The sequence below is a fragment of the Canis lupus genome, chromosome 10 (genome assembly GCF_011100685.1).
Source record: "Canis lupus familiaris isolate Mischka breed German Shepherd chromosome 10, alternate assembly UU_Cfam_GSD_1.0, whole genome shotgun sequence".
NCBI classification, from domain to species: Eukaryota; Metazoa; Chordata; class Mammalia; order Carnivora; family Canidae; genus Canis; species Canis lupus.
The window spans coordinates 22,224,565-22,244,732 of record NC_049231.1 but is presented as its reverse complement, the minus strand read 5'-3'; the positions used below and the strand labels follow the sequence as shown (position 1 = coordinate 22,244,732).

At 57.7% G+C, this 20,168-nt stretch overlaps 2 long non-coding RNA genes across 2 annotated transcripts; both read right to left on the bottom strand.

Moving 5' to 3' along the window:
• Positions 1-1,220: 1,220 nt before the first annotated feature.
• On the bottom strand, positions 1,221-4,123 carry LOC119873611. The gene is made up of 3 exons (XR_005365490.1): positions 2,946-4,123; positions 2,044-2,284; positions 1,221-1,661 (listed from the first exon to the last, which is right to left on the bottom strand). It is a non-coding gene; the product is annotated as an uncharacterized LOC119873611 (long non-coding RNA).
• A 6,049-nt stretch (positions 4,124-10,172) lies between these two features.
• Positions 10,173-18,952, bottom strand: LOC119873612. Its single transcript, XR_005365491.1, has 3 exons — positions 18,797-18,952; positions 12,842-12,999; positions 10,173-12,107 (listed from the first exon to the last, which is right to left on the bottom strand). It is a non-coding gene; the product is annotated as an uncharacterized LOC119873612 (long non-coding RNA).
• Positions 18,953-20,168: the final 1,216 nt, after the last annotated feature.

The following is a 20,168-nucleotide window of genomic DNA, read 5'->3' as shown; positions in this document are numbered from 1 at the left end:
GCCCACAGGCAGCTGCTCCTGCAGGGGAGGGAGGCCATGCATCCCCCTCCCCCACCAATACAGGGACCTCCCAGGTTTCCTGAGCAGGGGCTCCGGGCCAGGCACCCCTGTAGGCTACCGGGGCCCGTCAGGGACCGAAGAAGTGGGGTCTCTGTCCCCAGGAGCTTGTCCCCGGCAGGAGGGGAAAGAGCAAAGCATGAAGAAGTCTGGCAAGTGCTCACCATCAGGCAGAGATATGAAAATAAGATAATGCAGGGCAGAGTGGAGGGGGGCAGGGTGGGAACAGTCCTGCACGATGGGGGAGGGGGTCAGGGGGCCCTCCTGGGGAAGAAGGTGGGGGGCGACCTATGGACCCCCAGAGGGAAAGCTCCACAGGCAGAGCCAGGCCATGGGGCGCCATGAGCCTGGCGGGACAAGGACAGGGGCAGAGATGGGAGGTCGGGAGAGAGGCGGGGGCTGAGAATGCACCGGCTCTGGGAATGTTCTGGAAGCAGGAGCACCGGCATGGCTGGGGCCCTGCTCCATCACTGTCGCTGGGCACCCGCCTGGCCCCTGGCGGCTACCTGCAGGCCCGCGGCTGTACCATCTCGGCTCAGGAGTGTCACCTGCTCTGGTCCCTGCCCTGGACTCCAGGCTGAGACGCCGTCGCGGGGCTGCGGCTGGCACCTGGCCAGGGGAAGCCATCACCTTCCCTTCTCCTGGAGCTAGGACATGCTGTCACTGCCCTCACTGGGCTGCGAGGGGGTGCAGACCTCCCCTCGACCCCCCACGGCTCCTCACTGGGACCACCTCCTCGCACTTGCACCTGCTGATCCCCAAACTCAGGCATCAGCCAGGTGAGGATTTTATCATTAGCGCAGGTGGTCAGGACTGGCTGGGGAGCCCTGGAAGCAGAGGCCGGACCCCACAGGGCTTTGGGTCTCAGCCCCGCTCCCCACTCCCCACCCTGCCCTCCCAGCACCTCACCTGCAGCAAGATAAGCAGCTGTGCCTCAGTCTCCCTATTCCTCCGCTTGTCTGTGTCCCAGACTCGGGTTCCCATGGGCCACAAGCCCAGCCCCAAGCCTCTCAAGTCTGCCTAGGGCTGTAAGGGGGTTGAGGGGTGGGTGCAGCTCCCAGGCTGGGCAACAGTAGGCACCCCTGCCCTGCTTCTTTTCTTTCACTTAACTTTCCTGTTCTCACCCTGTGAATCATTTTAAACAAGCCTACATAGGAAGCCGATTGAACAGCAAAGGTATTTTATTATCCCACGACCTAATTTCACCCTCTCTAGACCCTCACCATGAAGGCTCTGCATGCACCCATTGTACAGACGAGAAAACCGAGGCCCCGGGGGGCGAATAACTTGCCCCAGGACGCACGGCTAGTAAAGCCACAAACGGTGGGTCCCTTCTGACTCCAGAAATCATGTGTGCGTTGGATCTTGTTTATTGGGTTGTTTTTGTGTGTGTGTGTGGGGGGGGGGTTTGCCTATAACAAGACAAACTTGTTCTTTGACCCCTTCAAATCTCTGCAGAGCGTGGGGAAGAGTCCAGACGCGTTCAGTAAATCAACAGGAGCACCCACGTGCCTGGAGTCGTAATGCCCAGCTGTCTGGGGCCCTGCGTTTAAGACAGATCCGACGCTCCAGTTCCCCGCTGACGGCCGAGCATGATCTCCTGTCTTCAGGAAAAAAAAAAGACAACCCCAAATGTCAAAACCTGATTTTAATTAGTAGAACTCTTTGGGCGCACGCAAGGCTGGGATCCATCTGGAACACAGGGAGGCCACAGCTGTTTATTAGCCCGGGAGGCAGAGGCAGGCATGGCCAGGGTCCTCCCACGGCCACTGGAACCCAAGCTGCCTGCTGCCCACTCCCGGGGCGGGGAGTGGCGGGGACATGCTTCCCAGGAGAGGCGGCCGCTTGGCGCCCTGTGTCACCTGCCCCCAGGGCGCACCAGGCACGCGCATCACCTGTACCGGGAGTGCTGGGCCCCCGAGGTGCAAGCTTGTGGGGGGGGGGCTGACAAAGGGACTCTGCTGCTGGGGGGATGGCGGCCAATACCTGCACCCAGCATCCTCGGGTTCAACGCGGGGGGAGGTACACCTGCGTGCCACTTGGGAGCCTTTGAGAGGGACCCGGTTATCCCAGCCCCGTCCAGGTGGTCCTTTGGCCGGCTGACACCCCAGGCTTGTTAGAAGCTTCTGACAACAGCTTGTCACCCCAAAGCTGCCGTCTGAGCAGGTGGCCGAAATCGCTCCTCCCCAGCGCCAACTGGAAGGTCGCCACCAGCGGGATTTGAGACCTGTGTTTGACGGTCGCGAATTGGCATTCAGGTTGCTATTTCCTCCGCTGGGGGTGGGGAGTAGAAGACGATTCCCGGGGTGATAACCGTAACTCCCACTCACAGGCCCAGCTCAAAGCCCCTGCACGCACGACTCCCCCCACCGCCTCACAGGTGACACCAACAGGTATGTACTATTGCTCTCTGCTCCCTTACAGACAGGGAAGCTGAGGCACAGAGAGAGGGCTTGTACCCAAGGTGGCACATCTAGCCAGGGGCAGAGCAAGGATTGGTGTGGCCAGCCGGGACATGCCCCAGGGCTTTTGCACCTGCTGTCATTTGCTCTATACGCCTCCTTCAGGCCACCCCTCTCAGCCTTATGACTCAGGCCCAACCTGCAGCCTCCCGGAGAGTGCCCAGGAGAGTGGTGCTCCCACCTCTCAACCTTCTATGTCCACCTCGCGGTCCCTCCTGCCCAGCTGCATCCAGCCCAGCCCATCTCTGCACATCCAGGGCAGAGGGTCAGAAGGTGTGTGGAGGGAAGGAAACCACGGGGAAGGGAGGGGAGAGGCATCACATCCCCAAGCGAGATGTTCTCATAATTGAGCAGCCGTGGGCCATCCAAGCTGTCCTAACCAGGCAGGACTGTCCCCTGGAGGAGCAGAGAGGTTAAGTCGCTCACCTGGGGTCACACAGCCAGGAGTCAAGTCTCAGGACGCCGGGTTTGTGAGGCACTTAGCCGCCGTCTCTGAGGTGACCACAGCAGGACTGGAGCCCTCCGCCCGTCGGCAGCTACGTCCCTTCTTCCCCCTCGGCCCCCGGCCCTTTCCAGACAGTCCTTCTGGAGGCCGGTTTGCTCCAGCCCCCCTCGCGCTCTTTCCTTTGTCTCTGCAAAATGATGCCCTCGAACCGGGGGCCTTAGCTGGGTTCAGCCTGCTGTGATGTGAGAAGGGAGCTCCCTGGGAACAAGGGGGGTTTGAGTGGGGGTCCTCGAGGCCGGCGACCCAGGGCAGGGCAGCAGGGACCAGGGCAGAGGACCCTCCGTGAGGGTTCCTTCTCTGCCTCACCCCACAGGGCACTCTCAGGGGACCAGGAAATGGGTGTGTTTAGCGTCCTTTCTAGATGGATGGATAAGTGAGTGGGTGGATGGAGGATGGTAGATGGGTGGGTGTGTGGATGGATGGATAGATGGAGGGGAGGATGGGCGTGTGTTTCTTAACTGACCTCAGCCTGCACAGAGGGCCTGAGTGAAAGGCCAAAGTGTCAAACCCAGCCAGACCCTGGCCCCAGAGCTGCCCCCACTCCCACACCCTGGCTCCCCAGGCTGGCCCAGATCTGGCACCTGTGACTCCTCCAGCCTCCACAGCACACACTTGGCCCTGGCCCAGCTTGACTCAACTCCTTATAATCCTCCCCACCCCCTTGCCCTGGCTGTACCTCCTTCAGATGCTTCTAGATTCATCTCATGTGTCCCCTCTTGATCTTGTATGACCTCCAGGCCTGGACCCTGGGCTCCCACAGCCCTGTCCTTCTTCCCTCTATCCAACCCAGTTTCCACACTGTGTGGTTGCCGCCTGTCATCACCTCTGCTTCCCCTACCAACAAGGCAACAAAGATTGAGGAAAGTCAGCACACAGTTCTAGGGCTAGAGATCTGCAAAAAGGTCAAGACCAGGGACTGGGTTTGCCTTTGCCTGGTAACCTCACCTATGACAGAGTAAACACAAGCATTAGAGGGAGGGATGAGTGGATGGATGAGGGGGTAGATAGATGGGTGGGTGGATGGAGGATGGATGGATGGATGGATGGAGGAGGGATATAGGTGGATGGATGTGTAGGTGGATGGAGGATGGATAAATGGATGGGTGAAAGGGTGGATGGTTGGGTGAGTGGAGGGAGGATGGATAGGAGGATGGATAGATGGATGGATGGATGGGTAGGTGGGTGGGTGGGTGGATGGATGGATAGATGAATAGGAGGATGGGTGGACAGATAGACAGCTGGAAGGAGGATGCATCGGTGTATGGGTGGATGATGGATGGATGAATGGGTGGGTGGGTAGGTGGATGGATGGATAGATGGGTGGATGGGTGAAGGAAGGAATAGAACTGATATCCTGTGCTTTAATATGACATTAGTTCTGTTTCTTCTGCAGCAGGACGACCCCTCACTGCCGAACCACACTGGCCCCCAGAGGTGTTAGGCACCTTCTCAGGGCTCCCCCTCTCTCCTTCCTGAGCTCCTCCACCACAACCATAAGTACAACGTGTGGTCACCCTCTGAGTCTGTACTGTGGCCTCCACAGATCCCGGGTGCTCATAGACGAGCAAGGCCAGTGGCCTTACCTTCTGGGTCTTTGCTCAGGGTCACCTGCTTTGCCTCAGCGCCAAGGACAGCGCCTAGAACCGTGTCTGAAAGACAGTGGCAGGTCCGCTGGTGGGAGCCAGTGTCATGGCAGCTGATGCACTTATGGGGACTGTTTGGGCAGCCCCAGGAGTGAGGGAGTACCTGCTTGGGGGAACGGGAAAGGCTTCGCCAAGGAGGGAGCATTTGTGGGTTTTGAAGGATGAGTAGGAGTTGGTCTGATCAGGAAGGAAGACTTCACAATTCTGGCATCGGGACAGTATTTGTTAATAGAAGGCGCAGTGGAGGAGTCGGCCGAGAAGCGGGGACGGGTTTGAAGGTAAAGGAGAGGAGACGGCATGGTGCTGCCACGAGGGTACACGGGCCAGGAGGATGTCTCTCCGGCATATTTTAGGCTGAGGGTGTGGTTTCTTAGGAAACCAGGGCTGGGAGGTCACCCCGAATGAGGGTAGGCATGGGTTATTTATGCGCCCCCCAAGTTCTGCCCAGGGCTTTGCACACAGTAGGCGCTCGTAGACAGCACAGGCACGCAGGCCGGTTTACTTGGAGCAGTGCGTGTGGGTGACGTCGCTGGTCCTGGGCATCGCCAGCCAGAGCAGAGGGGTCCGGACCCCCTAGGGCCTTGTCCGGCCGCCCACCCAGACACGCCGGCCGTCACAGCAGCCTCAGAAGGATTTTTCACAAAACTGGGGGCGTCTGGCAGCAAAAACACTCCATTGACCTCAGATCCTTTGTGGCCTGAGAACACAGAGGTTCAAACGCTTCACCTTGGAGAAAGCCCGACCGTCCCCCCGAGGATGGAAGGACATCAGGGTTGACCCACTCACTGCAGCCCCCCACGAACGGCTGCTGAGCAAGGGCCCGGCCGCTCTGGGTGCAGGCAGGGAGGTGGGGGGTGGCCCAGCGGGCCCTCCCTTGGGCCACCTTGGCACAGGGCCAGCTCAGCCCCTTCCCAGTGCTTGGCCCGTGAGTGGGCACCTCTCGCCCCCCGTGTCAGCTCTGCCTACAGCAGTGGCCTCCAGCCCCAGAACCTTCCCAGGCTTGGCCTTCCCCGCCGGACGCCGTGAGCTTCTGGGCCTTTGCTCCTGCTCCGAGCCTGCACGGACGGGGCCGGGACCTCATGGAGGAGGCGGGGGAGCCTGGTTGCTCGAATGGCCCCCCCCTTCCCTACCCGGAACCCCTAGAATCATGTGTCCAGGGGGCTCTCTGGCCGGCGGGGCAGACTGCAGAGAATGGCCGATCGGGGCTCGAATCACCTCCTGCCGCTTATCCGCCACATGAATTCGGGGAAGGGTCTCCGAAGTCTCCCCGAGTCTCAGTTTGCTCATCTGCATGATGGGCCTGCACGTCCCGTACTGCAGTGCCGATTAAATGAGAGGCTGACTGGCACCCCCTGGGTGAAGCAGCTGCCCCCCCCACCCAGCAGGGTCACAGGCTCAGCCCTGCCCTGCCTTCCCCCCACACCTGTCTTCCACACTCCATCCAGCCCCCCTGCTCCCCCAGGTCTCCTGGCCCCCAACTTCTCGACACATCCTTGGTTTGCACAGAGAAGTTAAGCAACTCGCCTGAGGCCACACGGCTAGAGAGGAAGAGAGCCTGAACAAAAACAGTGGCAGCGCGACTCCAGGGTCCCTGTTCTTACTCAGGACCCTCTCCTGCCCTCCTATCATGAGCTCTGCTCTGGAGCTGTTGAGTTTGAGGCGCCTGGGGGCCATCCGATCAGAGATTGGGCAGGGGTCAGGGAAGGGTACGGGACGCGGGTGGTGATGGGGGACAGCTGTCTTCAGCATGTGAAAGGGCTTCGGGCCGTGGAGAGACCCTCACCCGGGAAGAAGCGGAGAGAACATTTGAGGAGAGGCTGTGGGGGGAGGCCAGGCCTGCCCAGCCCTGTGCAGCCCTGCCCATGCTCCCTCTGCCCTCTCACTGGTGACATCCCACTTGTCCTCACCACCCAGCAGAAATGTCCCCTCTTGCAACCTCCGGAGGCTGGGCCAGCGCCGGGCGTCCTGCTCTTTGAGCCTGAGCAATGGGCTCCGTCTCCTCAAGGACTGGCCTGACCCAAGCCATCCCGCTGTGCCCAGCGTGTCCAGCCCAGGCCAGCACTAAGCAGGTGGCATAGAAGGACATTCGTTCACACAAGCAGATTCCCCCACTAGGCCCAGAGGCTGGAAGGGACAGAGCCTGGAGTCTCTGAGGACAAGGACGTGTCTCCGGCACAGAAGCCCCTGGAACCTGGACACCAAGGCTGGTAGGGCAGGTGCCTCTGACCCATGCAGCCACTCAGACTAGCTTGTACCAACTCAAGCCCACACTGTCCGGTCCCTGGTCCCGCTGCCTCTTCCTCTGAGCCCCCAGACCGGGCAGCAGGTCTGAGCTGTGGTCACCGAAGGGTGGGCTGGGGCCACTCTCTGGGAGCCAACCAGGGCTGCAGTCACGCGGGGCAGCCAGAAGCCGCACGGATGTGCCGTCCGTCCAACAGGTGGCAGAGTGCCCACTCTGTGCCGGGCGCTGTCCAGGTCGTGGGGGTCCTGCTGTGCATGAGGCAGCCAGGGCCCCTCCCGTCCTGGAGTACAGTCTGGGGTGCTGGCTGAAGATGGTGCAGCCTTCAGGGTTCTGCCGAGGGTGAGGCTGGGAGCCAGGCAAGGGTGAGGGGGTCTCAGGTACAGACAGCAGCAGGGCCAGGTAGCAAGGGGGAGGGTCCACCTTCAGGCAGCTCAGGTGTGCTAGGGGCAGGCCCATAACTGGTGACCAGGTCTCACCCCGGAGCCCCAGTCTCCTGTCACCAGCAGGGAAATCAGAATCCATGTGGCCGACTTAAGGAGGAGGGACTCAGGCAAGGGCACAAGACGTGGGGGTCCAGGCAGCAGGGACGGATGCCAGGAATTAGGATCCTACAGCCCGAATTGACCTCTAGAGAGCTACGGGCATCAGCTAGCTACTGCCACATACCAAGTCACCCCAACATTCAACCAAACGTGTATTCTCCAGTGGGGTAGGAGGGTACGGAATCCGGCAGGGACTCAGTGGATGGTTCTAACGCAGGGTCTCTGTGAGTTGCCATCGCCTGAGGGCTTGACCGGGCCAGGACCTTCTTTCAAGCTCACTCACGTGGCCTCGTCGCGTGGCCCCCTCTATAGGGCCGCGCACACGGTGGCAGTGGGTTTCCCTGGAACAAGCGATCCGAGAGGGAGAACGGCCGAGACAGGAAATGCAGCGTCGTTTATACCCTAATTCCAGAAGACACATACCAAGCAGCTCTTCTGAACGCTGCTGGCCACGCAGACTGACCCTGGTGTGGGAGCGGACGGCACAGGGTGTGAACCCAGTTGCGGGGGGGTCATCAGAAGCTCGGGAGGGTCTTGGGCAAACCCTGTACCTCCTTGTGCCTGGAGTTCCTCAGGTGTACACAGGGCAATGTTCTCTCGCCTCCTGGGTACGCAGCCGCTCGGGCTTCTTCCACTAGCCTGGGAGCTCCCTGAGGGCAGGCCCGCGTCGGTGTTCACCCTGGGGTCCAGCCCCTGGTCGCTCTGGTGCAAGCTGAGTGATCCACTCTGTAAACTACAGATTTGTGTCTTGTCCCTGCTTAAATCCTTTCAACAGGACTCTGGGCCAGAGCCCAAACCCCCTGGCTGGACACGCAAAGCCCAGGACCCGGCCCTGCTTGTACCTCCGGCCTCAAATCCTGTCTGTCCACACCCATGCCCTGTGCTCTCACACCAGCCTCCCAGAGGCAAGGATGTTCATCTACCACCTCATCCAGGTGAACTCCTACACATCCTTTTAAACCCAGCTCAGACATCATCTCTCCTGTCACCCCAGGCTGCTACTCCAGACCCCGGTCCCACAGCCCCCTTTGTCCCTGAGAATCATCCCACCTTCTAACTGTCTGGCTGTCAGTCTCCCCACCACATGGGATAGCTCAAGATTGTGTCTGGCTCATCTCTGCGGCCCCAGTGGCCAGCACCAGGCCTGGGTCGCCCTGGTCAGCATTCATCAAGATCCCTGGACGTGAAGGGGCCGTTTGGTTTCAGACGCGGTGGGGCTCGAACCCTCAGCTGAGCTGCTGAGAACATCCAAAGGCTCCACTAAACACCACCTTCCCCAGGCAGGGACCAGCCGGGGGGTCCCCCCTCTGCAGAGACAGCTGTGAGGCTGAATAATTTCTAAGCCTCTTGCCATGGAGCCCTGGTGAAACATTTCAATGGAGTTGAGATTATTCATCAAAGTTGGCATCATGCAGGGTTGCCCTTTCCTCAGGGCGCCACCAAGGGAGTCGGCCTTTCTTAAAAATAGAAGCATCATTATCAGCCTCCATCCACCAGGCAGCCAAAGAGGTCATTTTCAAATGCAAATCCCATCCTCTGACTGTGTCCCCAAAACCCTGGGGGGGGGGTGCTTCACACTGGTCAACTGGGGACGGATGAGATCCACACCTCGGGGTGGGTAGCCAGGGCCTGCAGGATGGAGCCACCCCCCCACCCCCCACTGGCTCCCCGGACCAGACCCTGTGATGGCTTCTCTCTGCCCTCCCTGAAGAAGTGACATGAGGTGAGGAAGAAAGGGGGTATAAAAGCATTTCGGGGCAGCCCCGGGTGGCTCAGCGGTTTAGCGCCACCTTCAGCCCAGGGTGTGATCCTGGAGACCCAGGATTGAGTCCCTTGTCAGGCTCCCTGCATGGAGCCTGCTTCTCCCTCTGCCTGTGTCTCTCCCTCCCTCTCTCTCTCTGTGTCTCTCATGAATAAATAAATAAAATATTTTTAAAAAATAAAAGCATTTCAAGCAGAGGAGACAGCCAGGCTCGGGTCCTGACGCAGGAGGGAGTCTGCTCATTGGAAAGCACCATATCCACCTCCTGGGCTCCGGGGAAGATCGCACTCCTCCCACCTGCACATCCTGGGGGCGTGCAGGGCAGAGGGGTCTCTGCGGGAGGGAAAAGCAAGAACCTGAAACAACCAGAGAAACCTCCCTTCGACCACTTATGTGATGGGACCCTGAACAAAGTCTCACTTGAAAAACTGTTCCTGTTGCTTAAAGCACACAGTTAGAGGTTGAAAAGCTAGTCTAGTCGGTGCTGTCCCATACTAGACGCGCGTGGCTATTGTCATCGGAGATGTGGCTCCTCCAAAATGAGATGTCCCTCAAGGATAAACTATGCAGGGGATCCCTGGGTGGCTCAGTGGTTTGGCACCTGCTTTGGCCCAGGGCGCGATCCTGGAGTCCCGGGATCGAGTCCCGCATCAGGCTCCCGGCATGGAGCCTGCTTCTCCCTCTGCCTGTGTCTCTGCCTCTCTCTCTCTCTGGGTCTCTCAGGAATAAATAAATAAATCTTAAAAAAAAAAAAAAAGGATAAACTATGCAATCAGATTAAAAAAAAAATTTAAAAAACCCTGTAAAATATCTCATTCGTTACTCATATTGATTATATGTTGTAAAAATGTGTCAGATATATTGAGTTAAAATTAATCTTAAAATACTTCACCTACTTCTTTTTACTTTTTTTAAGATATTATTTATTTATTCATGAAAGACACAGAGAGAGAGGCAGAGACATAGAAGGAGAAGCAGGCTCCTTGCAGGGAGCCCGATGTAGGACTCGATCCCAGGACCCAGGGATCACGCCGAGCCGAAGGCAGACACTCAACCCAGGTGGCCCTTCTTTTTACTTTTTGAATGTGGCTACCAGGAAATTTTAAACTTCATCCGTGACTCACCTACATTTCTATTGGACGGAGCTGGCCTAGTCCAATGGCCACCTCTCGTAGACAGTGAGCCTAATGGCCTTGCTCAAGGTCAGACTCCACAGTGAGTCTGGAATCATGAAGCTGAGCGGCCTCATGAGTTTATAGGGCAAATCCAGCGTCCCACTCAGAAAACGAGCACAACATCTGAGTGGGAGGTGTCTTGTGCCAGCATCCACAGCCCCCGAGGAGGCAGAGGGCTGTCAAGCGTCCCAGCCCATGGGGGGGCCTGCAGGCTCTCTCACCCAAGGGCTCGTGTACGCCGGGGACAGTAGCAGAGGTGGTCAGAGGGGAGGGTCCTGAATGCCGGTCCCCGGGCAGTGAGGGCCTGGCTCGCACCACCCCTCCTTGCCTCCTCCTACCTGAGGATCGCGGAGACCGTGGGAGCAGGAGGACGCAGAGGGGGGACCAGCTGCTGGACCTCACTCGTCTCTGACACTCACTGTCCAGCTCTGGATAGGATGGACCAGCGACTGCTCACCGAGTCGGGGCCTCAGTGGGCTTATGCCTGTTACAGGTCAGGGCAGGAAGCCCAGCTCATGCGATGAGTAAGGCAGGGACCCCGCTGACTCCTAGAACCTCCGGCTGAAGGCACTGGCTGACCCAGATGCTCTGGGGGTGCGGACGGTGCCTGCCTCTTCCGCCTCCCAGCTCCATGCCCGTGTCTGGGGGCTTCACGCGTCAGAAGATGCGCCACGTGAGAGCCTGGTGGTGTCTGGACACCCAAATCCTTCCTCCCCAGCACCCATCCCTCCCACCAGCACCATCAGGATGAGACGTTCGTCTGTCACTCAAGAGGGGACTGTCAGGCGGAGAGTCATTTTTAAATGACACGTGTATCCTCTTGGGGTGCCGAAATGTTTCAAAACTAGAAGGAGGTGGTGGTTGCACATGTGCCGAATGTCACCGAGTCTGTACTTTAAAATGGTTAATGGTATGTTGTGTGGATCGTACCTCAATTTTTTAAAGAAAATAACACGAGGTGCCTTAGACATCTCATTTCAAATTGCAAACAGCTGATTGTATGTTGTCTCGATGTGGGGACTTGTGTCTGGCGATGATTGGCATGCCTTGCAGTGTCGCTGCACTAACCTAGCTCCTGGTGCTTTGTCAACCATTTGCAACTTCGGTTTGTCCCCAAATGAAAAACAAAGATATACCCAAAGCAGGCAGTGCACAGAATCTTCCGGATAGATTTTAAATCCCCCCCCCTACTCTTCCATGGCACATTTTAATGTGGTTCCTTGACCGAGTCCTCAAACCCTGGCGTTTCTTTTTTCAGGGAAACAAACTCGCTTTCCTCACTCACATTGGGTCATTCCACAGTGACAAGTACAACCGGCATGAGCAGGTTTGGAAGCAAGCATGGGATGAGTGGGCGTTTGAAGCAGCCGGTGGGCTGAGGGGAGTAAGCGTAGGGCTGCCAGGCCAGCCGCGTGCCTCTCACAGAGGAGACGCGTGTGCGTGTGCATGTGCGCGTGGGGGCCGGGAGGGTCAGCTCCGCGGAGGTCAGTCACGAAAACTTCTGCTGTAGCTGCTTAGAGGCGTCTGCTGGAGCCCTGGCGGGCGGTGCTCAAGCTCAGAAGAGGTGTAGTCTCACCCAACGTGGGACTCGAACTCACGTGGGGCTCGAACTCACGACCCCAAGTCGCATGCTCCTCCGACTGAGTCAGCCAGACACCCCAGAGGTATATTTTTCTGGTGTAACGAGGATTCAGAGCCAATCTATGGTTGATGCTGCTGCTGGAACATGTCAGACTCCTTGTTTGTCATCTGTCACATTTGCATGAAATTTAGCATCAAAGAGTTCTATCGTCTACTTCCCCGAAACAACAGACTGCCTCCATTTCTCACCCTTTCCTGTCTTCCTGCCCAAGAGCAAGTGATTTAAACTGTTTTAGATCATCGTTTTGGTCTTTATCATATCTCTAAATAACCTGCTTGTGTTGATGACTTGGGGAGTTTTGGCTTCCTTTGGGTTTTTAGATTTAGGCATTATCTCTGGACTGTCCCCTATGGCAGATGGGCATATAGCTTCCTTGCACCGCCCCTTGCAAAGCACACACAACCCTCACACTCCTGTTATGGCTAATTCATGGTTTGATGGAATCAACAGTAAATGTTTCCATCACGCTGCCCATGAAATGCTACGGACGGTCAGCTGCAGAGAGAATGGTACTTATGTAGCCTTCCCTACCCAAATTTTGTTTTCCTAAAGTTAATATATTGTGGTAAGCAAGCTCCACGCCTAGTCTGGAGCCCAACGTGGGGCTTGAACTCACAACCTTGAGTCAGATGATCAACCAACCGAGCCATTCAGGTGCCCCTTCCCAAAGTGAATATTAATTGATGCATTTGTTTGGTTCTTGGTCAATTTTTAAGTTCTAGTCATCAGTTTAGATGACTCACTCACAAACTCACTCTTGGTGTTGTCTATCCCCCACATGCTCCATCCTGGAGCCTTCGAACATGCTCACATCTGGTCCATTGGTCCACAGCGCCTTGGGGCGGAGCTAGTGTCCTGGATGCTCCTTCTCCTCTTTCCTGCATCCCGTTTCCCGCATCCCATATCTTCCTTCTGTTTTGATGTTCCTCTCTTAGTTTGGAGTGATGGAACACACCCCTCTGTCGCTTCCTGAGAAAGAACCCACAGAAGATAGAGGCTTGCCATGCTTCACATGTGGGAAGGTCTCTACCTTCATACCAGGTGGATAGTTTGGCTGGGTATATTAGACTCGGAGGAAGAGAAGCCGTGGTGAGAGCTGTGGGAAAGCGGTCCCTTGCCCCACCAAGGGTTGGGCTTTGCACATGGGAGGAGGGGCTGGGACGGTGGCATCGGGGAAACAGGGAGGTTGGAAACTAAAAAAGAATCAGTAGGGGATTTGCCGAAGCCACACATGGCCAGCCACTTTGGTGGGAGCACCCAGGGAGAGCCACTGGAGGGTTCCATGGGCAGCCACTGCCTGCAGGGCACCATCACCTCTGCAGACGGGCCTGGACTGCTGCAGGTTAGCAGGGTTGGTGACAGAGGACAAGTCAAATGTGGGCCAAGGGAAAATGCAAATAAACTGGGACCCAATTCTTGCCCCTGTGGGTCACTGTGTCTGATTAGGAACAATCAGAGAGGAATGGCTTCTGCTTTGCATCTCCTGCCAAGCTTTGCTGTGCTGCTAGCAGAAGCATTCCTCTCTCGGAACCTGACACCCCTGAACCAGGAGAGCTCAACGGTGCAGAAACAGCAAGTAGAATTCTCTTTCTTTCCAGCCTTATTGAGGTATAACTGGCAAGTAAAATTGTGTCTATTTAAGGTATACAAGGTGATGATTCGATGTATGTAGATATACATCAATCACGAAATGACGGCCACAATCAGTTCATTAACACATCAATCAATCACTCATGTAGGTGCACTTCGTGTGGGGGGTGAGATCTGTTGGTCACCTGAAGCCTTGCCTCCCACGGGTGCTTGATCCAGGGAACTCCAGGCAATAATTCAAGTAACTTCCTTGCCAACATATGAGTTGAAGAGGGGTCTTCTCTTTATCACGAGTGAGTGAGTGATGGAGTCATTAATGCCTTTAAGTCTGGCCAGATCAGAAAACCAATCCCAGATCTCTACGCATACGTCTCTGGAACCACTTCAGTGTCCAAACTGTATCTAACACCGAGCAGTCGGTGGGGGCAGAGCTAGCATGGGTGCTATGGGGATTTATTATAGAAATTAAACCTTGAAGTCTGGGGAGAAGCTGGGAAGTGAAGCTCCAGAGAGAGAGGGGAGGATCAGGGAAGAGGCACTGACCAATGTCCTGGGGCAGGACATACTCAGGTAGGCCCACTGAGTCATGGGAGACAAGGGCACCCACACAGGAACAAATCAGAAGGGCTGGAGCAGAGGTCCAGGATCAGTCTGTGGCCTCTGGGGCTGGGGCTGGCATTGCGTGTGGTCCACGAGGGAGAAGAGGAACATGTGTGAGTAAACTGGAAAACAAGCTGGGCGTGTCTGCAAGTCCACCCACAGTTCCAGCCACAGAGACATTCAGAGGCCAATGGCTGCTTCCTCCCTGTGCCTCCAAGTCCACGGACTACCCTCCCCTGGCCAGCCCCAGGGAGGCCACACAGGAAGGCTGATCCCTTACTGAGCTCAGAATAGAGCGGTTCTCAGCACCCCGGCTGTAGGCTTCCACAAGAATCACGCCCTGGTCACTTGGCTCCCAAAACTGCTCTTGAAAAGCTAAAGAATCCTCAATCCTAATCCATCGCCTGTAGCTTAGTCTCCGCCCCAGACGGATTTCGTGCTCTCTAGCCTTCTGAAAGGTCAAGGGATACGTGTTGGTGCCGGTCTACTTACTCTCAGCAATTTTCCTGGGCTCTCGGTAGACATGGCAAGTAGAACACGTGTTGATGGCTTCACGAATGATTTTCCCTCTGTCCTCCCTGCCCGCTCCTTGCTGGATTTCGATCTCTGGATGTTAACTTCCTAGACTCTTCTCTGGTTTCCTTATCTTTCTCAATTTCTGTCTCTGTCGCTTCCACTCTTTTTCCTGTAGGATCGGGTCCTTGTCCCCGGCTCCTCTCCCGGGCCTCTCATTCCTGCTGCAATTATTTTTATTTCCCCAGAACGGTCTTCGTCTCTGCACGTCCGTGCGGGATGGCACCTTATTCTCATAGAGGGACCCTCTTGTTCCTCCAGGCGCCTCATTGCGAATCAATGTGGCCACGCTTCTCGTAAACACACCCCGCCTATGACCACGCAGTTCTGCTTCCCTCATATGTCCAATTACAAGATGCAAGCATGTGTCTGCATAAAGACTTGTGCAGAAATGTTCCCTAGCAGTTTTGTCTGTAATTGCCACAAATTGTCAACAACCCAAATGTCCACCAACTGGAGAATGGATAAATCAAGCATGTTATATCTAAACAGTGGAATACTACTCAACCATAAGAGGAGCAAACCGCAGACACGTGCGACAGCCCAGGGCCCCACCAGTGTCCCGCCGAGGGAAAGACGCCTGGCACAAACAAGTGTACGCAGTTCGATGCTGTTTACATGAACTTCTCGAGCAAACAGAGCTTCCCGATGGTGCTAGAAATCAGAACAGGGTCTGCCCGGGCAGGTGCTGGGAACAGGACTCGGCTTGACGGTGCCGGGTGAGAGGCTCTCCTGGCTGATGGGGCACGTCTGACACCCCGAGACAGGTATGTGGTCCACGGGCGTACACATCTGTCAAAACTCAGCAAACTGCGCCCTTGAGACCTGTGCACTACACTTCATTTTTAAAAAAGGAAAAGCTGGGGTCAGTTGGGCATGTGCCTTAGCCTCGGGTCATGATTCCGGGGTCCTGGGATCGAGCCCCACAAACTCCCTGCTCAGCAGGGACACTGCTTCTCCTTCTCCCTCTGTTCTCTGTCTCTGTCTCTCAAATAAGTACATGAATGAATCTTTTTAAAACACAAAATAAAATTAAAAACGGAAAAGCTCATGGGAAGCACTAACGTTTGCCAAGTAGGGTCTTCACTGGATGGGTACCATCCAGGTTCAGGGTCTTGGATCTTTCCACTTGGAAAGGTCATGTCCCCGGAAATGATCTCTGACCTCTTGCCCTTGGAAGTCAAGGCCTGGCGGCCAGTTCTCCAGCAGGGGCAAGGAGGAATAGGGCAAGGGATCTTAATATTTTTTTAAGATTTTATTTATTCGAGAGAGACACAGAGAGAGGCAGAGTCACAGGCAGAGGGAGAAGCAGGCTCCATGCAGGGAGCCCGATGGGGAAGTCAATCCTGGGACCCCAGGATCATGACCTGAGCTGAAGGCAGATGCTCAATCGCTGAGCCACCCATGTGCCCCAAGGGATCTTAATATTGAGTATGACCCCCTGCTCTCCGAGGGGTCCCCTCGTCCTCAGGTGCTCCTGGTACCCTCACTGCTTTGCCCTTGCTGTGGTCTGAACATTTGCATCTCCCCCAAATTGATCTTGATGCCTGATGTGATGGTCATAGGAGGTGGATCCCTCGGGAATGGCACCCATGCCCTTGTAAAAGAGACCCCAGAGAGCTCCCTTGCCACCCCCCACCCCCCGAGAGGACTCCGTGACAGGTGTTGGCTGTGGACCAGGGACAGGGCTCTCACCAGAGCGCGACCATGCCACAGCTTTGATCTGGGCCTTCCCCGTGGCAGGAACCGTGAGAAATAAATTTCTGCTGTTTATAAGCCACTCGGGCTGGCTATTTTGTAATAGCAGCCAGATCGAACAAAGACAATCCTCCCTTGAAGATAAACCTCAGGTTTCCTGCTGGGCTCGGGAAGCACCCGCCCAGCCCAGCGAGCAGAGGAGGGAGATGAACCCCTCATTTAAAATAATCCTCCTGCCCTCCCGCCTCCGGAGGCCCTTGGTGCCACCGACTTCTGAGCCTGGTGTCACTGCTCCTCAGCTTTCCAGGCCGCCAGCTGAGTTCCGGCCTCCTCGGCCCTGCCCGGCGGGCCACGGCTCACCCACGAGTTTTCTGGCTTCCCAAACACTGCTTTGGTTTCCTCTCCTTCTCTCTTGGCACTTGAGGGTGAGGCCTCTCGGGTGATCTTTGCTAGCATTTACTGAGCTTTCGAGAAGAGATAAGCGTGCACATATGGGTCTACGCCCACCACCTCTTTTCCAGAAGGCCCAGCCTTTGCTCTGTTCTGCCCTCAGAGGTACGGCTTTAATCCTCATGGTTACAATGTGGCTGCTCCTGCTCTGGGCATCAAATCCGCATCCCGGGCAGACTGAGCCTGTCCCCCCCTGACAGGAAAGCAAGCCAGCTCTCCTCTTACAGCACATGGCCACTCCTAGCTGCAAGGGAGCTTGAGAACGTCTATGGTCAGGTGCATGCATTGGCACCCCAGCCAGACAGGTCCAGTGGGAAAGGAATGTTTCCACATTCTTCTTGGCTCGTGTGCCCACTCCTGATCCGATCACTGAACCTGGAGGGAATGCAACGAGTGATTGGCTGGCCCGGGTGGCACGCCGACTCCTGTGACAGCAGGGGGGTGCGGGGATGGGCCGGCCCCGTGTGGAGGGGAGATGCGGTGGCAGTCATGGTGCACAGTGTCCACCGGCGCGGTGACCAGTCTGCTCCCCACTCCCGACCCATCTCGGACGTGGTGCTGCCCTGGCCTGGGGTGGGGGGCAGCGAGGGGAGCGCCCCCTGCTTTGCTGAGCCTCACAGAACAGTGACCCTGGACCTCTGAGCCAATGAGCTCACCCGTTTCTGAAGGAGGCGACGTTCCTGAGCGGTGGCCGGGATGCTAACAATAACCAGGCGTGGTGTGGCCTGATTGCAGCTGCCAAAAATAGCAGCTAATTCCAGAGCCTCATCAGGGGAGAAAGGGTGACGAAAGCAGGTTTGCAGGCGTGGAGGGTGCGGTGGGGGAGGCGCAGAGGGTCTGCACTCCAGCACCAGAGCCTCGGGGCAGCTGCAGGCCTCTGGGAGCAGCACACCTGCCTGGCACTAAAGACGCCCTGGGCCGGCAGCTGAGCATGGACGGACTTGCCGGCCGGCCCGGTGGCTCCCTGTCCTCCCCATTCGGGGGCTTCTGCTGCTTGGAGCCTGGCCTGTCCCCGGGAAGCAGGACAGATGCCATGTGCTCCGAGATCCTGCTACCCGACCAGGCCCCACACCCCCCGCACCCTCCACAGCCTCACCTCACTGACCCTTTGCCAGCACCCTGCCTGTGTTGCAGATGAGAAACCGGTGGCTGTGACGTGCGATCCCCTCCTGGGGTCCTGCCCATGCTCTGCAGGCCGGGATGCAATCCTGCCTCTACTCTGTATTGGCTGTTGACCTTCCGCAGTGGTTGTGCCCTCTCTGGGCCTTGGGGCCCTGGTCCATTCCATGGGGATACCCACAGTACCCCCTCCTGGGGTTACTGTGAAGACCCGGAGGGCTTGGCCCAGTGCCGGGCAGGTGGGCGTGCTGAGCAAGGCCAGCTCTGACCGCCATCATTCATGCCGGGGGTCCGTGGCCACCCTGCAGGCCTCTCCATGCCCAGAGTGTGGGCACATTCCCATGGTCCAACCCCAGGGCCCGGAGCTGGAGGTGATCCCGAGAGGAGGATGCTAGGCCCACTGGGTGGGGGTCCCCGGTCCAGGGGTCAAGGTCATGAGTGCTCCCAGCCTGGAACCTACACCCCTTCCCCATGGGAAACCCCACCCCCAGGAATCAGGACACCCAGAGGCGTCTCCACGAGGGTCAGCATGGTGGCAAATAGCAAAGGCTGTCACAGGACACAGTGTCCTGGGGAGGGGGTGGGTGGACTCCCCGGAAAGCTCACTGACCGCCCCACACCAGCCCTGGGCACGTCTGAGCACCACCCTCCACGGAGGCCGCGTCGCAGACTGTGTGCCCAGCTGGGGGCCACGGCGCCCAGGCTCACCCTGGGTGGGCCGGGTATGCTCGCTCACCTGGCTGCAGGGGGACACACAGGGGACGTTAGCCAGCTGCCTCTCCTGCCACGGCGCCTCCGTGCCCCGCACCTGGGTCCCGAGCCCTGCACACAGCCAGCCCCCCCAAAATCACATGCCAACCACAAACGGGACAGGACGCCGTGTTCCCACTCCCTCTCGTGGCCCGTCCCTGGCCTCCGCCCTCCAAGGACGGCCGCACCACCCCTCCCCACCCAGGCCTGGGGCACGGGGCCGGCTAGAGGGGGAGCCGGGTGCTGAAATAGATCTGTCTCCCTGTCCCCGTGCCCGCTCTGTCCGCCGCCCCGAACCGAGAGCCTGGGGCCTCACGTGGAGAAGCGCTTCACAGTTTACGAGGCCTTTTTGGTTCAGTTTCCGTCCCCCATCCTGCCCTGCGGGAGAACACATTCCTGGGCGACAGGGATGCTCAGAGAAGCCGAGCAGCCTTCCCTGGGGTCACAGGGCAGCGAGGCCAGGCCTGGCCGGCCCCCGGGTGCAGCTTCTACCCCTGACACTGCCCGAGGAGCAGGCGTGTGAGCTGACCCCTGCCCCAGGCAAAGGGACTTCGGGGACGTTGCAGACGCAGGCATCAGGGTAGCCAACCGAGGGCTCCAGGGCACACACCGCCTGGGTGCCCTGGTCTGCATCCACCGCTGCCACAGCCATCCCCCCAGGCCCACAATGCCAGCACCTGGGCACAAAGTGACCATACATTGACATATTTTTTTTTTAAGATTTTATTTATTTATTCATGAGAGACAGCGAGAGAGGCAGAGGCACAGGCAGGGGGAGAAGCAGGCTCCTGCGGGGAGCCCGATGCAGGGCTCGATCCCGGACCCCGGGGGTCATGCCCTGGGCCGAAGGCAGACACTCAACCCCTGAGCCCCCAGGTGCCCCTGTTGCTGTCATTCTAAGGGGAAGGATAAAGAAGGAGGGTTGAGGTCAGATCGGCAGAGCCCGGCCTGAGGGCTGACCTGTGAGCCCCGCGTCTTGGGGTGACTTACACAGCATCATCGTGGCGTTGAACGTGGTTCTCTATCCTTGTGTTTTAAAGTCAGGCCTGGGTCCTCTGTGCGCTCAGGGACCGGGTTCCTGCTTTGCCCAATACTGTGTGTCTCCCCTGGCCCAGGGGTCGGCCCGGGAGCATGGCCTGTGGCTGCTTGGCCCCTCGGTCCCCTCGGAAGCCCCGGCCCTAGATTCCCGGCTTGGGACCGGCAGAGCCGAGGGTCCCCGTGGTCTTCAAAGCCCGCAGCCTGGGTCTTCCCTGGATTCCAGGGCTCACACTCCGGTTAGGAACGAGCTCCCGCGAGGGATAGGCACCGCTCTTGGATTGTCTTGTCTTTGTGGTGGCATTTGCGACAGATGGCAATCG